Source organism: Silene latifolia, chromosome 9 (genome assembly GCF_048544455.1).
Source record: "Silene latifolia isolate original U9 population chromosome 9, ASM4854445v1, whole genome shotgun sequence".
NCBI lineage: Eukaryota > Viridiplantae > Streptophyta > Magnoliopsida > Caryophyllales > Caryophyllaceae > Silene > Silene latifolia.
The window spans coordinates 140,172,933-140,180,713 of NC_133534.1; the positions used below are offsets into that span (position 1 = coordinate 140,172,933).

Here is a 7,781-nt window from a genome sequence, read left to right on the forward strand (position 1 = left end):
ATTTTAACTTTTACCATCACCCTGGCAGCCCCCAGAAAGGTTTTTTCCTGAGTATCAATATCTAGTCTTACTGAAGTGCCCACTAAACCAGCAAAGAAGCGCAGGTCCCCAAAACTTCAAATTCAAGCCATACATCCTAATCCAAATAGGCACACAATCAACATCTTCCTTAACAAGATTCGCACCAGGCTTCCATTCCTTGATAATTACTGGTTTATTATCAAAGAATATCGGCCCAGCCTGCAACACCATCCGTTTTTTCTCAACAGTCTTAAACCTAACAAGAAATACTCCATTCGGCTTAAAGGCTATTTTATCAATTGTGTCAGCATGCCAAACTCGTTTAACAAAACTATCCACAACACTCCTAGGAGGGTTAGCCCCAAGGATGTAACAAAAAACTGCATTAGACCAGTATTTAAGTTCCGATTGCACACCCTCAGAAGTTAGTTGAAGCATACCAGAAGGAGAAGATGGTGGACTAACTTGGTGTCGACCTACCACCTCAGTCCATTCGCCATCCTCAGAATCAATCTCCTCTTCAATTGACGTTAATTCAGAACTCAAATTAAAGGTCTTCAATCCATTATCGTCCTTTTCATCAGCAACAATCGCACTGCCCGAGCTCTCAATTACATCCTCCGTGACCCGAGAATCCATATTTTTGGTTTTTTTTATAGATTGAGAAGAAATGAAATTAAGTTTACTATTTGATTTTGATTTTTGTAAAGAAAGATGAATCCTAGACGCAAATTGTTTACGAGTAACCATTGTTAATCCCCAAACAGTATAAACCCTAGGTTTAGCATCTCTCTACTTTATCTCTCTTCGGGTAATTGAAAATTATTTGGGGTTTATTTGGAGGATTGACAGCCTTCCAATCATTCATCAAGTATTTCTATTATTCTTTGCTTATTATTTTGGAATCATCATTAGGTATAATTCTCTTAATCCCTTTTTAATTATTGTTAATCATCTTCATTTATTCATCATGTTTTGCTTTGTTAATATGATTGACAACCTTGTTAGCATGTTAAACTTGATAATGAGTGAGTAGTTTCCTTAACTAGGGTTAATGGGGAATTAGGGGAAACCAACATGGGGATTGATTCATGCTTAATCTAATATGCTTTCATAATTAATTTGTTTGCTTGTTGTGATTTCAACTTATGCACATGTTATGTTTGATGAAATGCGAGCCTATGAATCCTTGCATTTTTTTACCCATCACTTATCTTTTCAATGAGACTTGTAAGACATAAACCAACTCGAGTCTCATTAGACCATGCATATTGTTGGATAGGGAGGATTAAGTCAACTTGTAGGTGTTGTACAATCTAATCGATTCGGCTCCGGGACCCAAACCTTCCTAGGGATTATAAGATATACACTAACTCGATCCCATCACAACAATAATTGCTTGCATCTAGTTGAAAACATGTTTGTATGATCAAATCCCATGAATCCCCTATGAACCCATGACACCCTAGTGCTTTTAATCAATTGTTTACATCTCATCTTAATCATCTTGCTTGTTCATTTACATTGTTATTTAGTTTAGTGATCTTCTTATCTCAACCCAAATTGTGACACCCTTAGACACCACTACTTCCAATCGAAAATCCTACATCAATACCCGTCCCTTGGGATCCGACCTTTACTTACATTTTTACTAATAGTAGAGTAGTTTGTGAAGTTATAAATATTGTTTTGGTCTAGGTGCTCCTAACGACAAGTAACCGAAAAATATAGTCCGACCAAAAATGGCGCCGTTGCCGGGGACGATGTTAACTTGGTTCGATTTTCTTTGATTGTTATTAGTTGTGTCTTTCTTTACCTTGGGGAAGTAAAACTCCTCAAGGTTTGTTCTAATTGTTTTCGAGTTGTTTGATATTTTGCATGTCTAGAAGATCATAAGGTAACTTGTTACCCATTGATCACGAAATTGAGAGAACTTTGACAACCAATAGAAGACTTGCTAGAAATACTTTGAGAGGTATTTGTGAGTTGTAGATATTCAACCAAATACTATTGAGTTCATCAACCCTTTTGCAAGAGAAGGTGAAGGGAACCCAACACAAAATCAACCACAAAATCAACCCACAATGCCTAAGTTTTCATCACATTCCGTACCAACCGAGGAGAACCTACCCAATGGTACTCCCACACCACAACACTTGACCATAAATTTCATTGCAAATCCGCATTTATCCAATTAGTCGAAAGAAGCCAATTTGGGGGGATGCCTAGTGAAGACCCTCATTCTCACATGGAGACTTTTTGTGACTATTGTGATGCGATTTCACAAACCGGAGTGACTGAAGACCAAATTCGATGGGTCTTATTTCCTTTTTCTCTAATTGGTACCGCGAAACAATGGTTAAAAAGCCTTGATAAGGCTACTCTTGGAATCGACTCTTGGAAGAAGTTGGCTCTTGCTTTCTACAAAAAGTTCTAGCCTCCGGAAAAGACTAACATGCTAATACCTCAAATCACGGGTTTTAAGCAAAGGGACGAAGAATCTTTGTATGAAGCTTGGGAGCGATTCAAAGGAACTTGTCGCTCATGTCCTCATCATGGACTTAGCGAGTGGTTCTTGGTACAACAATTTTGGAATGGTCTTTATGAAGACTCCCGAAACATTCTCAACATGGGATCAAATGGTATGTTCACCGAAGTTGACGATAATCAAACTTTGAACAAGATTGAGGAAATGGCGGTCCATAACTCACAATATAGTAGACCTCGCAAGGCTACTAGAGGAGGAAAGCATGAAGTGAACTCTATTACTCAATTAGGTGCTCAACTTAGTGCTCATATTGATACCATTAACTTGAAGTTTGAGAAGGCTATGGCTAAACTTGAAGAAGCCTCAAAATCACCAAAGCAACATGTTAATGCCATGGTGGCATCTTCATCAATTCCAAGTGGAATATGTGAGAATTGTGGAACTTTGGGACATGACCAAAGTGAATGTAGGGGAACAAGTGAGCAAGTGAATACTTTTCAAGCATACAAGAGTGGTACCCCTTATTCCAACTATTACAATGAAAACACCAAATTCCATCCAAATCTCTCATACAAAAGCCAAAATGTTCAAAACCCTCAACCAACATACACCCCACCTCCAATGAGAAACCAAAATCAAAGACCCTTTTACAACCAAAACTAAGGTTACCAAAATCAACCTCCATACAATCAACAAAATGACCAAGGTTTTGATGTTCAAAAAGCGGTCCTCCAAATGCAAAAGAATCAACAAGAATTTTTCACTCAAATGCAAAAAGATAGCCAAGCAAAAGACATCACCATCAACAACATCCTAGCCCACACAAAAATGTTGGAAACCCAAATGACTCAATTAACATCTTCGAGCTCTCAAAGACAAAAGGGGCAATTACCACCTCAAAGTAATCCCCTAAGACATGTGTCAGTTAGTGCCATCCACTTGAGGAGTGGTACAAGATATGAAGAGCCAAAGAAGCAAGTTGAGGATGACATTGTGGAGACTAGTGACAAGGAAAGAGTTGTGCAAAACTCTAGGGAAGAAGAACCCAACAATCAAGAAGTTTCAAAGAAGAATGAAGAAAAGGCCAAAGAGAAGGAACCCATTGTGATTAGACTTCCTTTTCCAAGTCGTCAAGCTAAGCCCAAGTTTGATGACCAACTTAGAAAATTCATGGAGATTGTGAAGAATTTAGAAGTCTCGATTCCATTCACGGAATTAATCAATCACGTTCCGGCCTATGCAAAGTATATGAAGGATATTCTTACAAAGAAGAAATAAATCCGGAAGCTTGAGACTATTGCTTTCACTAAAGTAAGTAGTGCTATTCTTTAAGGGAGTTCACCTCCAAAGCTCAAGGATCCGGGAAGTTTCTTCATTCCATGCACTATTGGTAACACTACAGTCAACAAAGCTTTATGTGACCTTGGGGCAAGTGTTAGTGTCATGCCATATTTGGTTAGCAAGAGGTTAGGAATGGGAGAACTCAAATGCACCAACATCACGCTTCAAATGGCGGATAGATCAACAAAGACACCTTTAGGGGTATGGGAAGATGTTCCCGTGAGAATTGGAAAATTCTTCATCCCGGTGGATTTCGTTATTGTTGACATGGAAGAAGCCTCCAACATTCCTATTATCTTAGGAAGACCATTCTTGCACACCACGGGAGCGGTGATCGATGTGAAGCATGGATAGCTCACCCTTGAAGTGGGAGATGAAACCATCACTTTCAATCTTGACAAGACTATTCGAGCTCCCCGATTGCATGAGCCATGTTTTATGGTTGATCACTATAGCTAGAAAGATGATAGGAAGAAGTTGGAATTTCAATGGAAAAAGAAAGTGGATGATGCTCCATCAAAAGAACAAGGAAATTGCAACAATGAGAGCTTGAAAAGCTCACCCATGACAAGTGAAGAAGAAGGCCTCATTGGCCAAGACAAGAAAGAAGGAGAGTTGTCTTTATCAACTCAAAACATTTTTAGTGATCAAGTAGACGAAGTATGCGGCCTTTGGGACGATGAGTTCGAAGGGATATTCAATCCCTATATTAGTAATGCTATGACCCAATACCATTATGGAGAACAACAAGTGAAAAGGTCTATTTGGGATCTTTATCATGATAATGAGCAAGCTTTCGACTACTTCTTCAAGGTGTTGAGTAACACCAACAACACCTTGAACATGCCCCATTGACATCTCACATTGGATGAGAGTTTGGTGGAGTCCTCCCTAAACCACCATTTGTAAATATTCTAACTCCCTAACTTGCATTTCAATTATTGTATTGCATTTTTGTCATCTTTGGATTTACATTTTTATGCCTTGATCAAGATTTTCATCATTTTGAGAGAAGTGAGGGAGGGACTTATGAGTTTATTGATGTATAGTGCTTTGCCTTAGTGTGAGGATAGCAATTGCCTAGGCTATTCATGCCTTTGTAGTGCTCCTACAATGAAGAACACGAGAATTGAAGAATGAATTGACACGGGTTACGAAACACCCACGGATGGACCTGAATCCGTGTGGTCAAAGAAGAATCCGAGCGGCCCGAGGGACAATCCGCTCGTCCTGAAAGAACCCGAGCGTCCAAGTCACAAGACGCTCGTCTTGTGAAACTGCAGAAAATATATTTTGGGTCTGACTAAGAATCCGAGCGTCCAAGCCAGGAAACCGCTCGTCTCAGTCAGGATGGTCGTCCAACAGGAAAGACGCTCGTCTTTTTGCGACTTAAATCTGGGATCTTTCACTGGAAAGGAATCCAAGCGTCCTGAGCTAAAGACGCTCGTCTCAGCCAAGGAATCCGCTCGTCTTTCCTGCAATCCGCTCATCCCATGGCGTCTTTACCTGAACCCAATTTTTGAAGAATTCGAGCATCCCGACACTAGGTCCGCTCGTCTCCCTCTGCATTTCAAAAACCAACGGGTCTTTTAAACCCTCCTTTCCTATTCATTTTCATTATTTCAAAACACAAACACTACCCAAAACCCCAAAACCCTCATCCTCTCCATCAACAAAAACCAAATTACTCGACCAAAATCAACCAAATCAAATCTAAACTTCCTCAAAACAAAAATTAATCACTCCTTTAGCATCAACAAGTGATCCAAACACCAAAATCTTCAAGTTTTGAACCGATTTTTGGGATACAAGGCAACTTTCATTTATCCTAAATCGATTTGGGCATTAATAGAAATTGAAGATCTCAATCTTTCATTGGTGTAACTAAGCAAAGGAGTATGGCAAGAATAAAAGGTGGAAACAAGGCACCAAAAAAGAAGACCCTTTCTAAGAGGCAACAAGCCCTTCTTTATAAGCAAACATCAAAGGCTTTGGTAGTCCATGATGCAAGGTTGGAGATTCAAGAACAAAATTCTCCTATGGAAGCTACTACTTCTACCACTCCGGTCATTGAACAATTAGCCGACTATCCGGAGGTAATCTTCACTTCCGACTCCCATAGGAAGAAATTTATTTCCTTTTCTAAGAAAACTATCATGCCTACTAAGTTCATATGTGAAGATGCATTGTCAAAATTGGGTGTCCTTGAGCAAACTAAGACCTTTTTCGAGTCTATGGGGTTGAGTAAATTGTTTACAATGCAAGAATTGACATACTCCTCCCTCACCTTAGAATTTTTAAGCTCTTTGAATGTCACAAAGCTGGAGACCCGAACCATTATCGAGTTTCGTCTTGAAAATGTTGATAGATGCTTATCTTATGACGAATTGGGTAAGATATTTGGCCTTAGTGATAGTGCGAAATTTACAAAGATGCCTACCAAGTATGACCCCGCTCCTCTTTGGATGGAAATTTTCGGAAGGAAATTCACACGTTTTCATGATTGTCGTGCTCTCTTAGTCCACCATCCGGGCATTAGAGTATGACATAAGGTCATTGGGAATACTTTGATAGCTAGAAATGGCACAAACCATCTTAACAAACTTGATTTTATCCTTCTTGAGTCGGCTTTGAACATTGGGAGAGAATTTACCAAACCATACAATGCTTTACGACTTTTGGTTGATCGATGGCTTAATGTTGATTGTGGCAAAGAAGGCATGACCTTTATTGCCAATGGAGGATTAGTTACCTATTTGGCTAAGCATTTTAACCGGGATTTCAACAAGAACAACACTTATGCACCGGTAAAAGAAGGCCATCTTATCGATTTTCCCACCATGGTTCTAAAAGTTTAAATGGGTCAAGAACGACACTCTTGACAACAAATTTGGGTGGTTGACAAATGAAGCTATATCCTTCACTTTGCCTAGCAAAATTTGCCGATTGAATGTTCATAGACCGAACTACCTTCTCCCACTCTCCGAAGAGACCGAATACATCATTTAACACCAAGGGGAAGAAGTTGCCGAGCCTTCCTCCTCCATTATCACCCCACCTTATCCATTTGAATACCACGAGTTCAACCCCGAAAATGCCAAGGCGGGAAATGATTACTTGACTCTACTAATGAAGTAAATGCATAAACAAGCTTATAATGATAGAGTTGATGCTTAAAAGGCCCAATATCCGCCCCTCCTACATCTTGCTAGGCAATGACTTCTCGATCCATCTTGTCCTTTGCCTAGTTGGGCGGATAGGGAGGTATTCTTTCCTAGCACTTCTAGTGGTGGTAGACCGGGTGGAGAGGAGATGGTTGTTGATGAGAGTGGTGACCAAGAAGGTGAAGATGAAGAAGTTCAAGAAGAAGAGGAAAGTGAGGAAGAACAAGAAAGTGAAAGTGAGAGTGGACATGACTCCACATCCATGGAGGTTGATGATGCCTCAAGTGAAGAAGATGATGGTGACACGATGGGTGATGACTAGCAAACTTTTGGAGGCTCCTACATTCTTACACCTTCTTTATGATTTGTCTACTTCTCTTGTTTTTATTTTATCTTGATCATTTTGTGGAGCCCTAGTAACATTAGAGGACTAACACCTTGGCTTCATTAAGGTGTTCATTTTTATTATTCCCAACTTTCAAAATCCAAAATGACAATTAGTAGTTTCATGCATTGCATTTTATGTGCATGAACTCCCCCAAAATTTTTGACATTAGAAACAGTGTCTATTTTGGTTTGGGGAAGTTTATGCATATGCATTGGGAGCTAATTTAAATTATGCTCTCCACCATAACAAAAACACATGCATCATGTAGTGTAGTTTAGTGTAGTTTGCATTTAGTTTAGAAATCATACATATTCATATAAATTGCATAATTTCCTATCGTATTGGCCATTGAGGACATTGCCCATACTAGTGTGGGGAT

At 39.5% G+C, this 7,781-nt stretch overlaps 1 non-coding gene across 1 annotated transcript; it reads right to left on the minus strand.

Annotated features, from left to right (window-relative positions):
• Positions 1-2,476: 2,476 nt before the first annotated feature.
• LOC141603267 (small nucleolar RNA R71) lies at positions 2,477-2,583 on the minus strand. Its single transcript, XR_012525157.1, has one exon. It is a non-coding gene; the product is annotated as a small nucleolar RNA R71 (small nucleolar RNA).
• Between the last annotated feature and the right edge of the window lie 5,198 nt (positions 2,584-7,781).